Source organism: Pinus tabuliformis, chromosome 3_2 (genome assembly GCF_031772625.1).
Source record: "Pinus tabuliformis cultivar Carrire ecotype Pingquan chromosome 3_2, CPIR1, whole genome shotgun sequence".
In the NCBI taxonomy this organism is placed as follows: Eukaryota; Viridiplantae; Streptophyta; class Pinopsida; order Pinales; family Pinaceae; genus Pinus; species Pinus tabuliformis.
The window spans coordinates 407,461,010-407,477,414 of NC_142302.1; the positions used below are offsets into that span (position 1 = coordinate 407,461,010).

Sequence of the window (16,405 nt, forward strand, 5' to 3'; positions counted from 1 at the left end):
GTCACTCATTTTTGGAGTTTTCAGGGGTCCTATGGGGCCATTTCTAGGTGCCACATGTCACCACTCACAAAGCGACACATGGTAGTAATGATGTCACCCTGCAGATCGGTGATCGCAGCAATTAAGGGGTAAAGGATTAAGACAATGATGCAATGCAATTGCGATATGCGGGACTCCTCTCCCGAATGTGATAAGTTATGAGCTGTGATTTAGAAAGAGTTCGGGTCTGGGAAATTGATCGATGAGGGACTTCTGTAATATAAAGAAAAAGGCCCCTCGTGCAATTATTAAGAACTTTGGCACCAAACACATTGGCCTTTGGTTCTAGCCTCAGTCATATAAGGAATTTCAATAAAGGGGCTATAATAAAGAGAGGCTAAGGGGGGAATCCAAAGGTTCCCTTTCACCCATCCCAGAGGCATAATCCTGTTCCCTTTCGCTTGTATGAAGAGATGAGATCTCGTACCCCTTGAGAATTCTATCATTAAACTGAGAACACACCCCTAGGTCGGAATAGGGCGTCGACTGTGCTCAGAAGATTTTCATGGAAGAAATCGACGAGGTCGGCATCGAAAGAAGCTGTAGAGGAAGATATAGGAGATCAAGCCTTTGAGACCAGGTAGATCAAAGTGCAGAGGGATTCAGTAGAAAATTTAAGGCCAAAGTGACAGAGTCAGTCCCGGAGGCAGCTACAATAGTGAATCAAGAGAGGGAGCATTTAAAACCAAGTATGGGCACCCCCTAGAAATGGATCTTCGTAACCCATTCTAAAGGTTGGTGCTGAAGGTCTTAAAGACGGAATGATGAGAGTTAGCATAGCAGTGTAGGAGCATATGCCATGAATTAAATGCAACCATGAAACATAAGTGATTACATGGATGGGGTGCTAGGACTTTGCATTAATGTCTCACATGTTCCACGATTTTGTGATGTGCCTTCCTCTGTGAGGCCACTATTATTGTTCTTAATGTTTTTTGGATACATAACCTCCCTTGGCCGAGAGAGAAAGTTGTCTTGATAGCTGAAACCTCGGCCCAGGATTTTATGTATGAAAACATGATTGAAAGCACCCCCTCTTCTTATAAATAGGGGGTCGTAGCACTGAAAATGGATTCTGAAATCTAAAAGAAAGTTAGGTATTTTTGTGAAATATGTATCACTTAGTCACAAAGATCTTGCAGAATATTATAGGAATAGTGGTGATTCCTCCTTTGATGTATTACAATATGTTACTCTATTTCATTCATCTTGTATGTTTTCCTCTTTGAATTCATGCAATAATAGATACTCTGATATTTCATACTTGTCTACAGATTCATCTGCGTTGAATTGATAATGAATATGCCTATGTATTTCCAAAACTATATTGCGTGAAGCATATCATTCATTTCTTCTTTGTCCATTACATCTTCTTATCACTGAGATAGCTATAGTAAATCTTATGGTTTTAGGCTCTATATTTTATATATAGAATTCTTGGTACTCTGAGCTCTATATCCTAAGTTTCCCTTTTCTTTGTCTCCTCTCATATATCTTATAAAGTTGATTAAACTACAAGTCTTTGAAGTGCTTGGCCTTCATTATTTCTTTTATATTTATGGGAACTATGTGTGTGTATAAATGTTGAAACATATGGCTTGTATCTTTGAATGAACGAACCAACTCTCTGATATCTATGTATAGAATATGGGTGGTGTCTCCTCTTGCTCGAGAATCATTTGAGGCACACTGATTTAGATGTACCCAAGCACTGGTCTTGTAAGCAATCCAAGGCTATCTCTCAGAGCGACAACAGTTTCTGTATTTTAGATATTGGGTTTTAGTTATTTTTAATCTAAGCTTTAATATTTTAAATAAATAATTTTATAATATATATATTTTATAAAATTGAATTCTATTTAAAATAAAAGCCTTTTAAAAATAACTCAGATATATTTACAAAAAGCTCATAAACTTTATGGTTTAGCAATGGAAACGGTTAGATGAAATGATGTCTAAAGAAATGAATTTATCACGACATTTATCATGGTAAGAATGAAATTGTAGGAAGGTAAAAAATTCTATTAAATAGTTGGAGCCAATCCATCAACCTATAATCTGCAAATCTGAAACCATACCACTTGAAATTTCTCAAAGACTGATTGATACTAAAACCATACTACTTGCACTTTCCCAAACATTGATTGAGACTGGAGTTGTGTACATGTTGTGCAGGTGATTTTGTGTACACATTGTGTAGGTGGTGTTGTGTACATGTGATGCTGTGTACACATTGTGCAGGTGGTGTCATGTATATGTGGTGATGTGTACATGTTGTGCAGGTGATGATGTGTACAGGTGGTATTGTGTGCATCTTGTACATGTGGTACTATTTTACATGTGGTATTCTGTGCATGTCATACATGTTGTGTTGTGTACATGTGGTATTGTGTGCATGTCATGCATGCTATGTTGTGTACATATGCTATGTTTTGTACTTTATTAATGGGCCATCAATGAGGTATGATTGGAATTTATTTCAATTCCTTTTTAGTTTAATAGCAATTATGTGCTCAATACAAGAAAAAAGGTGAATGCCTGATTTGGGGTGGTTGAAACTGACTCAAAGAATTAGCAGTAGCAACAAAGAGAATTGGAACACACAATAATATGCTGGTAAATACCTTCAGTAGCAGGGCCATTGTGGGAAATTGGTGTCCAATAATGTCCATTGATTTCCATGAGCATGATAACACTGGTATGATGGCTTTAAGGTAGAGATATGCCTTGGCTTTTGGACCTTCCGATGCTAGGAAACCTTTCCAAGGGATGGATCACCAGAGGGACTATGTAGCAGAGAAAGGGATGCGAGTAGAACTTGGAAGGTGTGTGAATGCATGGAAGCAGGTGATCAGATTGCTTGATGGACTGTGTAGCAAACAAGGGAAGTTTGGTGTATGAATTTCTTTTGGTCATTAGCATTTCCAAACGGAATCAGAATCACATTAGGAGTGTGCCTTGGAAAAATGAGTTCGTAACTATTCACTGAGAGAACAAGTAACGCAAGGACTGTGGCATTGGACATTGGATGTAGGTTTGACTTTAGCAGTGGATTTTGTACTTCCTGGAAAGGAGGTGAATCTTAGTACTACTTTGAGGGTGGACGTGTGAGCCTTTGGATTCCCTTGTTGCAGATATGGCAATCATATCCTTTTCTTTGTTGGTTAAAGAAAATGCGCATATGTATATATGTGTATTTTATTGTGAATATTGTATGGAGTTGGGTTTATAAAGCTCCATGAACAATATGATTATTTTCTTGTTGAAGAAAATGCTCATAATTATATGTGGTTGTTATTGTAAATTTCGTAACAATATGTTTTATAAAACTCCAATAAGAGGTATGGTTGTCATGTTGTTATGTTTGTAATATTGGTTTTTCTTTTCAATAGGTTTATTGTAAATACTACAATTAACTTTGTTATAAATCTCCATGAGTAGTATTTTTTTTTTCAACGATTTGCTTGTCATAAAACAATGAGGATGGTGTTCCCTGAAGGGGGATGGGCTTGTCACAACATCGAGTTAAAATTTCATGTAATAAATCCAAAAATAAGACCCAGGTCATGGGACATGTATTCCAAGATGAATGTTGGGTAAAAAATCCTAGTGGGTGTTCATTTCGGTTTATTATGGCTAAGGGAATTGGCAAAGGAATTGGAAAAGGCACTGAAAATTAAAAGATGCATTAATTGGGATTTATTTATGATATAATGGAAAATAGGAGAAAATAAAGGTGAAAAGACATAGATTTACATGAGAGGAAAAATGAATGGAAATGAGGAAAATAGAGGACTCGGTGATAAAAAGGCTTCTGACGACCAGTTCGTGGATTTTTCAAGTTAGAATTTTTATTAGTTTTAGCTAGGAGCTCTCTTTAGTCTCTCATACTCTTGCACACTTAGAGCATTCTTGGAGCACTATAACATTGAGGAACAAAAGAAAAGAAAGGCAACGAAAGGACAAGGTAAGCAAGGAACAAGCAAAGAAAAATTGGTTCAAGCAACTTCAGTTGGAATACTTGCAAGTAATAGGTTTCCTTTGTGATTTTCTCATTGGTCAATGCATGCATGGTACATGAATGCATGTATTTGGTTCTCTTGCTGACATTGGCATGTGCTTTGCAAGGTGTAACAATGGTTTTAGTCTTGCCTTGCCATTTACAGATAGCCATGGTGTGTTGGGGTTCTTTCATTCAACTGAACTTTCGATTGCTAGATGATTTTGGAAATGGGTGAGGTGGTCTCAAGAAAATTCCCAAGGGCCTAGGAATCCCTTCACCAGTTTTGGTGGGATTGCAGTAAAGCCTAATGATGGATACAAGCTAATTCCTCAAAATATCGATGAAGAAATATGGAGGCATCCAAACTTATTTTGGGCCTAGGAATCCTTTGACCATATTTGGCATTGTGGTAAAGCTTGGTAGTGTATGTTCTTCTTTTGGGCCTAGGAATCCCTTGACTAGTTTTGGCGGGATTGCAGTAAAGCCTGGTTGTTTATACCCTTGTTTGGGCTTAGGAATCCCTTGACCAATTTTGGTGGGATTCGATAAAGCTTGATATTGGAGGTGGTTTGATCTCCGGGAAGCCCTAGTAGACTTGGTCTTGAGTCCCATGTTCATGCTTGGAATATGGCACCGGGGTGATTAGCTAAAAGAAATATTTAGATCAACCCAATCTATGGTCAGGTGAGAAGAGGTATTTTCCTCATGTATTTCATGAGTAAATGTACTTTTTATTAAGTGACTTTGATGGTTATTCTATCATGGTTATTATTCTCGTTATATATTGGTTATAAGCATGGTTTCATAATAGGTTCTAGCTATTCCTCTCATATGTTTGATTTGATGATGAATGATTAATGAATGCCTAAGCTAATAGATGTTATTGTAGATATTATGAGAGGGCATTAGACCTTCTTGGTGATTCTAAGATAAGTATAATATCCCTATGTTGAGATGTGCATTCATGACGTGTAGATTACATGTTCGCCATATGTTTGACGAAAGGACTGTCATGGTTATGCCTGTTTAGGTCAAGTTCGTGACCAAATTTTGAATTAATGGTTTTGTTTAATGTTATTTATCATTCTCGAAAGTCTCATTAAGTTTTGGGCAGTGGTATGGAGAGAAGCATTGAAAATGTGACACTGATTCCATGGTTGCAAGCTTAGAACTGAGAAATTTGGCCTGCAGTCGCATGGATGTAGGCTTATGCATATGATTGGAGGCCTAAAGTCACATGGATGCAGTGTTATGCCTACGAATCAGAGTCTAGATTTGCGAAATAGCTATCCAACTCAAGATTTGGACATTAGGAGTGGTTATTTGGCCTCTAAGTGTCGTGTATGTCCTGTAGGATGTTAATTTGTGGTTGATAGGTTCAGTTTTTAGACACATTTCCATAAGTGAACCTTGGAGGTCAAGTAATGTCTTAGTAACTCTCCTCTAATGTTTACCTTGGTAGACCGGTGAAATTGGGTAAATGTGGGAGGAGGCCTAGGTTGCGTTGACCTGTGTCATGAAAAAGAGTAAGATAACATGCTGAAAATTTTAATTTAAAGTTTTTATTGTGATGTTTGAGGTTTTATTTCGACTTGGTAAAAAACAATATGCTTCGAATATTTTTAAAATTTTGCTTTTTCAATTTCTTTATGGAATGTAAATAAAGACTGCTTGTAAACAATACATAAAAAAACAAATAATAATGTGAATGGGAAGCAAGATAGGGGTTGGTTCATGAGTATACCAACTGCAATCTCCAAGGGTGACACATAACCCAATGCACCCGCGTAAAAATAAAATTATATATATATATACCACATTTGAAGAAATGGGTTGAAAGTTCAGTAACATTCTTTAGGAAATATGTGGAACAAAGAATAGCATTGAAAAAATAACCCCTAAATTGTTTGAGACATACAATCCAAAGAAAATTAGCTTGGCCAAAGAATGAAATCATCCATGTGGCCAGTGATTTTTTTATAACTGAAATCCGAAATCTGAAAACCCATAAACGCTAACTAATATAAGGAAAAAAATCCATACATTTCTTTTTCCAAATTATTTAGAAAGAAAATGCATACAATGAAAGCATCCATTATTTACACTCAATGCATACAAATTTTATTAATGTTTACGCTCAATTCATAACAAAAATTGCCTAAAACCTAAGAAATATAGGGAAAAAAATTGCCCTCCATTTCCTTTTCCAAATTATTCACAAAGAAATTATGGAAAAAAAAAGAATTGTAAATAAATCTAGATATACATCTGTCACGGTGCTGAATAACTAGAACTTGAACTAAATGGTATCATAACCAAACTAGAGAGGGTTTGTGGACAACCCATAAATTCTTCGAGAACATACCATCCATAGACGCCTAAACATAGCTAGCAATCATTTAGCAACTCGGCGTTATGATATCTTAACCAAACCAAAGAGGGTTTGAGGGCCAAGTAACTCACTAGTGTAATAATCCCCTAGGAAAGGGTTAGGACAAATGGCCAAATTCTACAAAATACTACATTTTAAAACTGGTAAGAAAGTTGAAACCAACTTTGGCTAGGAATCCTTTATAGCTGAAACTAGTGACAAGTAAAGAAAAAACAAAAGAATGATTGAGATGAAACATATAAATTGCAAGGCTGGCAATGAGTTCCAAGGCCGACTGAGAGTCCCAAGGATGATTTTTACCTGTAAAAATACAAATTCTGGCTCTTCATGTCCAAGGGCCACATCAACCCTTAGAAGGGTTAGTATGGCGATAATTTCTAGGAAAAGAAAATTAACAAAAGTTCTGGGAGTCACATATAGAAACCCCAAATGTGTTTACCTATAATTATGGTAAGGGCTTGTCATTACCAGACCTACAAATGAATTTGGAATAGCCACAGATAAAACTGCGTGTATGTGGAACAAAACGCTTGCCCGGAAGCCTTTGCAATAATCATCTGCAGGGACAAGCCTGAACTCTATCATATCCTCAGTTTCTTCGAAAAACAAGTTAATTACCAGAGCTATGAGGAAATTTTATGAAATAACTACTGTCCAACATTCACATACATAAACCCCTAAAGCCTTTACCTGTAATTCTGGTGAGCACTTGTCGTTACCACACTTGTAAATAAATTTCGAATACCTAGATTGTTGTATGAGAGGATGGTTTCTTCTAGCCACAGATAGAAGTCAGTTTCGGTGGAACAAAATGCTTGACTTGAAGCCTCTGCAATAATCATATGTAGCGTCAAGCGCGAAGCCGGTGATATCCCCAGTTTGTTCGAAAAACATGCTAATTTCCAGAGCTGTGAGGATTTTTTGTGAAATATTTGTCTGTATGTTAAGCTCAAATAAGGGAAAGAACGAATTGTGAGGGAGGGGTTTGATTGGGTGAAGTAGAACTCCTTCGAACACGTAGAAGCATGAATGAAGCATGATTGCAGCCAGGGGGAGGGTTGTTTCGACCATAAGAAAACCTAGTTGAAGACAACCGTCGAATTTCTGCCTTGAAAATTAAGGGCAGATATTATGCCAATTGGCCAAACTACGTGTATATAGGAAAAAGTGAGGAGGAGGATGGGGGGATTTGCAATGTTCGAGCCAAATCACTTTAAAGTTATAAAATATATAAATTTCTATAAGAATTTTGATTATGTATATATTAGTTTTTTTTTTTTTTTTTCAAATGTCGATGGTAAACATTAAAATTTCTTTGTCGTAGAAGGAAATTGGAAAAAAACCAATAAAATATTCAATATCCGTTTGGAATTTTCTGCATAAAAAATGAATATCATAACATTAAATAATTAAAAGTCATTGTAACTTAAGATAATAAATAAATTATAAACACTCTAGTTATGAATTCATAATTAATTTTCATAATTAATTTCAAAACATAACCAAATTTAATATAATTTTCAATTTTACATATTAAAATAAATATATATATATATATAAACTAAATTCTTATATGGTAATGATGTCTATTTAAAAAAGTGTACCACAATATAAACTCTTAAATAAACGTGAACATTAATTAAATATTATAACACAAATCTTTTGGTAGGACACATACTTGCCAAATAGCGATTATCTTTCCTCGTCTCACATTCTAAGCATGTATTTTGTGGACCTGGACAGTCACCTATAAAGCCGAAGTCGTTATTGTGTCGGAAGCTACTTTACTTAGAGTTTTGGACAAGGGTTTGAACAAATTTTAATAACAAACAGAAAGGGCCATGCTTATGAGTCCTACTAGGATTGATATCAGCGCCTATAAAGCCGAAGTGGTTATTGTGTCGCAAGCTACTTTACTTAGAGTTTTAGACAAGGGTTTGAACAAATTTTAATAACAAACAGAAAGGGCTATGCTTATGAGTCCCACTAGTATTGATATCAGCGCATTAACGGGCTTCAATTTTTTTAATTAAATCAATAATTAATAAATTTAATTGTTTTGGATAGATAGTTTTATTAATGAGTATAAATTTAGAAAGTGAAATATATATATTTTAGTAGAGTTTTTGGTGAAAATCACATCAAAATTCATTTGTCCACGCATTTTGAACCAGCGAGTGTGGTTCATCCTCAGGACAATATGAAGAACTAGATCATGGTTACAAGTTAAATAGAGAGGGCATATCAATCAACGGCTAGAAAAAAACAGCTACTATTGATGAAGAACTGGATCATGGTTACAAGTTGAATAGGAAGAACATATCAATCAACAGCTAGCAAAAAAGATGAAGAACCAGATCGTGGTTACAAGTTAAATAGAGTGTGCATATCAATCAACAGCTAGAAAAAATAGCTACTATTGATGAAGAACCAGATCATGGTTACAAGTTAAATAGAGAAAGCATATCAATCAACAGCTAGAAAAACAGCTACTATTGACCAAGGAATAGCTATCATTGACTTGACCAAGAGATAAGGATAGGAGAAATTAATTGTCTAATTAAATAATTAATTAATTAGTTAGTTGTTAGATCTATTAATTTCTATAAACTTAAACCTAATATACTCTATATTATTTAAACCTATATAAACTAAATGATTATGAATTAGATAACTAAGTTACTTATATAGTTGACTAATAAACTCAGTTTATCTATTTAACTATATAAGTAACTAAATATGGAATATTTTCTTAAATAAAAATAAAAGTTAATTCTATTATATGTAGCTATTTTTAATTTATTAGAAAAATCAATTATGAAATATATATATATATATTCTAAGCGAGCCATTTGAGGATGGATAAGATCTAAGTAAGTTATTTGAAAGCGATTCAAATGACTTTCGATAAACTATAAAGGTTGTTAGTGATCCATCACCTTAAAGAATGTGTTTGAAATAATTAGTTAGGATGATATTTAAGTAGTTACTCAAGCCCTCTATTGAAATATTTTTTAAAAGTATAAGAATTATAATCCTCCTTATATTCAAAAGTGAATATATATATACCTCTTTACATTCAAAAGTGAATATATTTTATATATATATAGTTGTTTTATGTTAATCATACTAGATTGTAGAATATATTTTTGGACACAACAATAACTTTTAGAAAATTGAAAAAAATTAATAAAATTTTATAAAAGAATATTTTTCACAATAAATATGGCTGACTTTATAGCTTTCCAAATTGATAAAAAAAAAAATATAAATATTTAAAATATAAAAATAAATAATATTTTTTTTAAATAATAACACAACAATTACCAATTACCATATTGATAAAAAAATAATATTTATATTAATAATTTTAATTTTAAATGCAACATTTTCATTAATCATTACTAATCATTTTTTGATTTTAAATAACAATTTTAAATATTAAAAATTGATGAAAACGAATTCTGGGTGTCTTCGTTTTCAATATTTTTACAAGCCCAATCCTGGGACCTGTGGGTTATGGGCCCATGAAGCCCTTCAGAATCACTTCTCATTGACAGCGAGGCCTCACTTGCCTTGTGGTCCAGTGAATCTTTAATCTTCCTCCATTGTGCAATTCAGATGGCAATGCATGACGGCGCTCTCCTCGTCCTCAGTCCAGCATGACGGTGCTCTCCTCATCCTCAGTCCACACACACACCGTCTTCTTCAAAATGGATTTCTCTTACGAGTGCTTTGCAGAATGAGTCACCCTAGGGACGGGGCCAGGGATTTCTAGCTGGTGCATCCACAATCTCTTTCTCAATGGCTTCGATCCCGAGACTTCTTGAGCGACATTATTTCCCTTGGACACCGACTTCTTCTTCGACGCGGGCTGCTCTTCGGCAAACGCATCATCTTCGCCTCTTTTTTTTTGGCGGCTACGCTCTTCTTGGCCTTCGAACCAGAGGGGATACAAGTGTTCGCTCTGACAGGATGCGTTGCTTTCAAACAGCGGACATGTCCAAAGAGTTTGGGTTCTTCTTGGGCGAAGGCAGAGCTGCGGGCTTCTCCGCTGCTGGGCGATTGCTCACCTGAGTGAGATGATTCTCTAGTTTTAAGACATCTTCTTGGCTAACTCGGTACCCTTACTCAAACCAGGAGCATGGACGACGCAGAACTCCAATTGCTCATGCCCCTTTCGGCCGATATCTGCTGGTTTTTTTTCACATCTGTCTTTACTCTCCTCTGCCATTTGTTTGAGTCGAGTTGCTGCTTCTTCGAACCCGAAACCGCTTAAAACGAATAGTTTTAGCTCTACGCACAAGCTTCAGTCATATCTAGTCATTTAAACTCTCTCCGAAACCCTTTTTTTCGTTCTTTTCTCTTTCCCTGTGTCACCGACCAGCATGGTGTTCTTATCTCAATGGGCGCGTTCAATTCTTCACAAAACTCTACCGAAAACCCTGCGTACTGACATGGGTGTTCTGTGGCATTCACATTTTCATTTTCAGCAGAAAAGAAAACAGGAAAACAACAAAAACATATAAAGACACAAGTTCACACAGAAACATTTTTATTATGTACAAACTCAGATTACAATTTTAAGGCATTTCAGCCTTAATCGAGATTTCTCCAGCAACTACATTTTTCCTTCTCTCTCACACACAGGATTTTCTTTTCTCCTTTTTTCTTCTTGATTTACTCAAGAATCCTTCAGTTATTATTACACATACATTCAGTTTTAACTGATTTTTAACTAAAATTAGTTTATTAACCGAATCTTGTTCAAGATTGGCTTGGCTGTCCATGTGGTTGTCCACCTGTCCTCTTTCTCTAATTTTCTTTCATTGAGGTGTCCGGATGCTCCTGCATCAAAAATAATTCGAAAATACGTAGTCTAAGGAGGTGGAGGAGTTGCTGGGAAAGTTTTGGAAATTCCCGTTATATTTAGAGAAAATCTGACAAGGAATTTTGTAAATCTAAGTTATAGTTGTTAAACTTCAAAATTTTAGGTGTTCTAGACGTTTTTGATGGCGCTCAATCCATTTCCACCATCAAAAATACGATTCAAACACTGCCTCTACCAGATTTTTTGAAATTGTTTACCCAAATTCTGACTACTTTTAATCATTCAAACAATTCCTCCCCGTTAGACGTCTCCATTAGAAAATATCTGGTTTACATGATGTAAATGCAGTAAGTGAGAGACGTGTGACAATTAAACCATGATGTAAATGCAGTGGAGAGACGTGTGACAATTATCATTGAGTAAAAAAGTGTAAATCAAAATAAAGCATGATGTAAATGCAGTGGAGAGACGTGTGACAATTATGATTGAGTAAAAAAGTTTAAATCAAAATAAAGCAATTGTTGCTGCCCACGCTCGTCAATGTTACATGTTGCCATGGAGTTTTACAGAAACATATAACGGTGACAAAAGAGATAAAAGAAAAATATAATTTATATAAAACGTTTGATTACCGCACCCCCTACCCACGCGTAATTCCGACCACTGCATCACAAATATTTACGATGCATTTGTCCAAATAAGACAACCATGCAGTCGAATGGGTTGAATTGGATCCCATGCCTCGAGCTCTCCACTAGGCGGCGAGGGGACGGCCATGACATAGTTCTTATCCCAAAACATTAAATTTCCAACTAGATGTGCGGCGCAAGGGCCATGACAGAGTTCTTATCTCAAAACAAAACATTAAATTTTGGACTACCAAACAACCACCTAAGCAAGTAAGAAGAATCTGCAATGGATTCCAGCCCGGCGACATATTTTAACCCTGTCATCCAGCCTTGGATTCATGGGCAAAGACATATTTGACGAAACAGTTTTTCTGGTAATTTTATAAATGAGTAGAAAGAAAGCAATAAGTTACATGTTAGTTTTCATCTGAGGATTAATCGAAATAAACAGAAACCGAGTACAGGGAAGATTGGGATGGTCACTCGTGAAGTAGAAGGAGAAGGTGTCAGGGGGTGATGCAGACTTCTTCAACTTCAGGAGTGATCATTCCAATTTTCCGTGTCCCAACCTCTCAATTGCCACTGCTCCCGACAAGTTATGGCAGTGCGTAATGGTGCTGCAACGCTGTCCATGTTAAAACAAGTCCGTGATATCACCAAGGAAAGGACTATTTTTAAACGTATGTTGAAGTGATTTCTTTAAAAGTAGTCCCTTCATTGGTGATATGAGGAAGTTGTTTAATGATGTAAGGATGCTGAACAGACCGATGGAAGAGGCCGTGAGCTTTGTCTTCTCTCTCGCCTCTTTATTCCGATGTTACTCTCCATAGTTTCAGTTTGAACTCGAGTTACACGCCTCTTTATTCCGATGTTACTCTGCACAGTTTCAGTTTGAACTGGAGTTGCACGCTTCTTTATTCCGATGTTACTCTCCACAGTTTCAGTTTGAACTCGAGTTGCACATGTGTTGTTTTAACTCGAGTTTTATGTTCGAATGCTAATTCAATTTCCAATCTCCCAATTAGAATATTTGAGTTTGAACTACAGTTTTGTAACAGAATTCTATTTCTTTCACTTAACTCTCGAAACACTCGAAGTTTGAAGAATAAAATAAATATAATAATTACATTATGTTTATATAATAAATATAAATATAATAATTTTAAAAAATAATATATTATAAACAAAAATGATAATTTTTATAATTAAAAAGCATATAAAATATTATTAAAAATATAATACAGTGAAAAATTTTAAACTAAAAAAATATTATAACAAACCATAAAAAGATAATAGATTTAAAAGAATATTAATTATAAAGAAAATTAGAAAGATAATAAAGGAAAAAAATTAAAATATTATTATAACTGAACACTATAATACATTATTAATTGTTAATTTAAAAAAAGTTATTAAAATAAAAAAGTAAAAGAATATTAATTGTAAATTTAACAACAATAATTAGTATAATTTAAAAAATCCAGTAAATTGGATACTGCAATTATTTCAAGAATTCTAATGGCATAATTCCTTTTACAAAAAATATGGTTTTATAGAAAACAATCATAGAAAAATAATTCACATAGGAACGTAATTGGTAGAAAATTTATACTTATTTGTTCATGGTAAGTTAGGTTGCCACATGAAATCACCAAATAAAGGACTATGCTACTCCTATTTAAAGAATTCTAATGGCATAATTCTTTTTATAAAAAATATGGTTTTATAGAAAATAATCATAGAAAAACAATTCACATAGGAACGTAATTGGTAGAAAATTTTCAGCCGAATACACATAAATACTTATTTGTTCAAGGTAAGTTAGGTTGCCACATGAAATCACCAAATAAAGGACTATGCTACTCCCCCTGACCAATGAGCACAGTAACACTACCAGAGTTCACCTCTCGTATAGTATTTCTTGAAAAAATACCACACCAGGCCTACCAGGGCTTTATCTCACATTACTAGGTCTTGCCCAAAACATTCACATACTCATAAGTCTGGAACAAAAATTCCACTGGGCACAACTAGATCAAGAATTTCTCTATGGAAGCATCCTGCCTTACATCAACAACAACATTTCTAGGGTGTTCAATTCTCTTTTCCTATTTCTTGATTGTCTCAAGTCTCCTATCTACTCCCTCCTCTCTCTTTCCCAAACTGAGATATTTATTTCTAGGGAGAGGAGTAATTGTCCATTAACTGTCTGGTAGGGGAAAGCCTCTTTTAGCATTTTCTTTCTTCCATAATTTCCTTGGATGACCATAATTAATCTTGTTAATTAAACTAAAATGAATAAACACTCATGTCTTACAATATACATATAAGGCCTATTATTAGCCCACAATCTATTAACTTACTTCTAGTAGAAGTAAATTACAATATTTACTATTAACTGAGGGTGTTACATTTTCCCCCTCAAGCGCAACACCATCCTCGATGTTTCCTATCCCTCAAAACAAGATAAAATATAACTTCCGCATAAAATATTCATCCTCCCAAGTAGCCTCTTTTGTCTAAAGTGTCATACTTCGTTTGGTTTGACCTAGATCCAAAATCACTTTGGTTGTCATTGGTTTCTATGAATCATTTTTTAGAATGAATATATATATATATATATATATATATATATATATATTTGGAATCCATTGTTCTTTATGTAACTCATAACGATCATTAGCATGCATCCCAACCTAATCAAGGGTTAGCAACCTGCACTCCATCAGGGTTAGCAACATCATTATAATCTCATCAACAATAATATATATATATATGTATATATAAAATTAAAAACAATTACCCCGTGGCTATGTTAATTTACCAAAACCTCACCATATCGTCCCATTGTAAATTCCAAATCATGGAAATACCAATTCTATTTTCACTACTTAACTAGTATTTCATAAGCCATTTGTTGCTCTTATCTTTTATGATAGATTGCAACTAATGTGTTTTCATGCTAAGTAGCATTGTTACGATTTTATCTTAATTCGGGGTTACATATTTATTAGTGATACATGAGTAAAATTTAGGATAACTTCCTTTTTCTTTCCATATTCATTGTGGCTACTTGGTTGTCCAGTTAATAAAAGTAAACTTAGTTGTGTCATCTTGTGTTGCTTGTTATTTTCTTTATGCAAAACAAGGAATTCATTTGGCAGCATTTCTACAATTTTGACTCCTTTGTCATCTTGTATTATATGTTGTTAGTGCAAGTCATATGCAATTTTTCTTTTGTGTATAGTAATGGGATTCCTCTACTAGTTCATTCCCTGTATATCGGATCCTAGTATGTTATTTGCTTCATCTAACAGTAGATTATTTTATTATAATGGACATGTGAGGTTTGGTGGAATGTTAATAAACCATAGTTTTTCCTCATAATTGTAATAGTTTATTATATGGTGAGACCACTCACATAGTCAAATAATATTTTCTATCCCACCTTTTTATTTTTTATTTTAAATTTTACTTTTACCTTGTCCCCATCATGCCTTGAAACCAAGATCAGTTCTTTAGAAACTAGCATAATTTTGTGATACTAATTATGTCACAAAAATACATGGTTAGTTTAACTTACTACTTTCTAGGCAGGTATTATCTTTGTCCTTGATTTGGAGGAGGACCTAGTCCTAACCACATTAATTATCCACCAATATTTTCATACGGAAGTCTTAATTCGAGTTTTATACTCCAGGTTTTTCCTTTATTTAATACCCCTCCTTTTGTTCTTTTCCCTTTGGATATAACAATTCTCGGGCACAACCTATAGTAACACATTATGATTAAGATCCATGATAAGAAAGCTACTACACCAAAACTTAGAATTGTATTGCTCCAACTCACCAATTGTTTGTTTTTTTTTTAATATTTAGTTCTGTTTATATTTATAATTGTATTGGTTAATTCCACAACTTTCTGACTAGGCTTATATCCCTCTGTAAACTTGATATTATTGATTAAATTTTATGGGGTTACATGTGCCCTAAGTACAAGATTTCCCTTGCATCTTCCCTATCTATCAACATTTTCAACACATGATGTCAACGCGGTTATCTTGACATATTTGTTTTATAAGTATATGTTCATCCTAATCAATCATTTGACGAGACTTCACTTTTGTCTATAAAATCCATTTTACATTTCCAATGGTATTGATCTAAGGTGTTGTTGGTTGATGACATGTTCCCATTTTCATGGTACTAGCATAGGTAATGTTTCTGTCAGTGGACTAGCAACATTCTTTTATTAGAGCTTCCAATTTTCCTTAAAATTATACAACACCTTTCCTTAATTACCTTTCTCAACCCTCTATCAGTTTCTAATTAATTTTCTCTTTCCTATATCTACCATTAATCCTTCAAGTCTCACTAGGACACTAGACTCCTCATAGTACTGATTATACAAGTCCATTGTAGTGTGTATCTTATCACGCATGTATATATATACATAATTTTCTATACTATCCTTCTAGAACTCATGTTATTTCAAAATTTTGAAGAAAATAA

At 34.4% G+C, this 16,405-nt stretch overlaps 1 long non-coding RNA gene across 1 annotated transcript; it reads right to left on the reverse strand.

Moving 5' to 3' along the window:
• Nucleotides 1–6,874: 6,874 nt before the first annotated feature.
• LOC149181109 (uncharacterized) lies at nt 6,875–7,288 on the reverse strand. Its single transcript, XR_016257518.1, has 2 exons — nt 7,125–7,288; nt 6,875–6,991 (listed from the first exon to the last, which is right to left on the reverse strand). It is a non-coding gene; the product is annotated as an uncharacterized LOC149181109 (long non-coding RNA).
• Between the last annotated feature and the right edge of the window lie 9,117 nt (nt 7,289–16,405).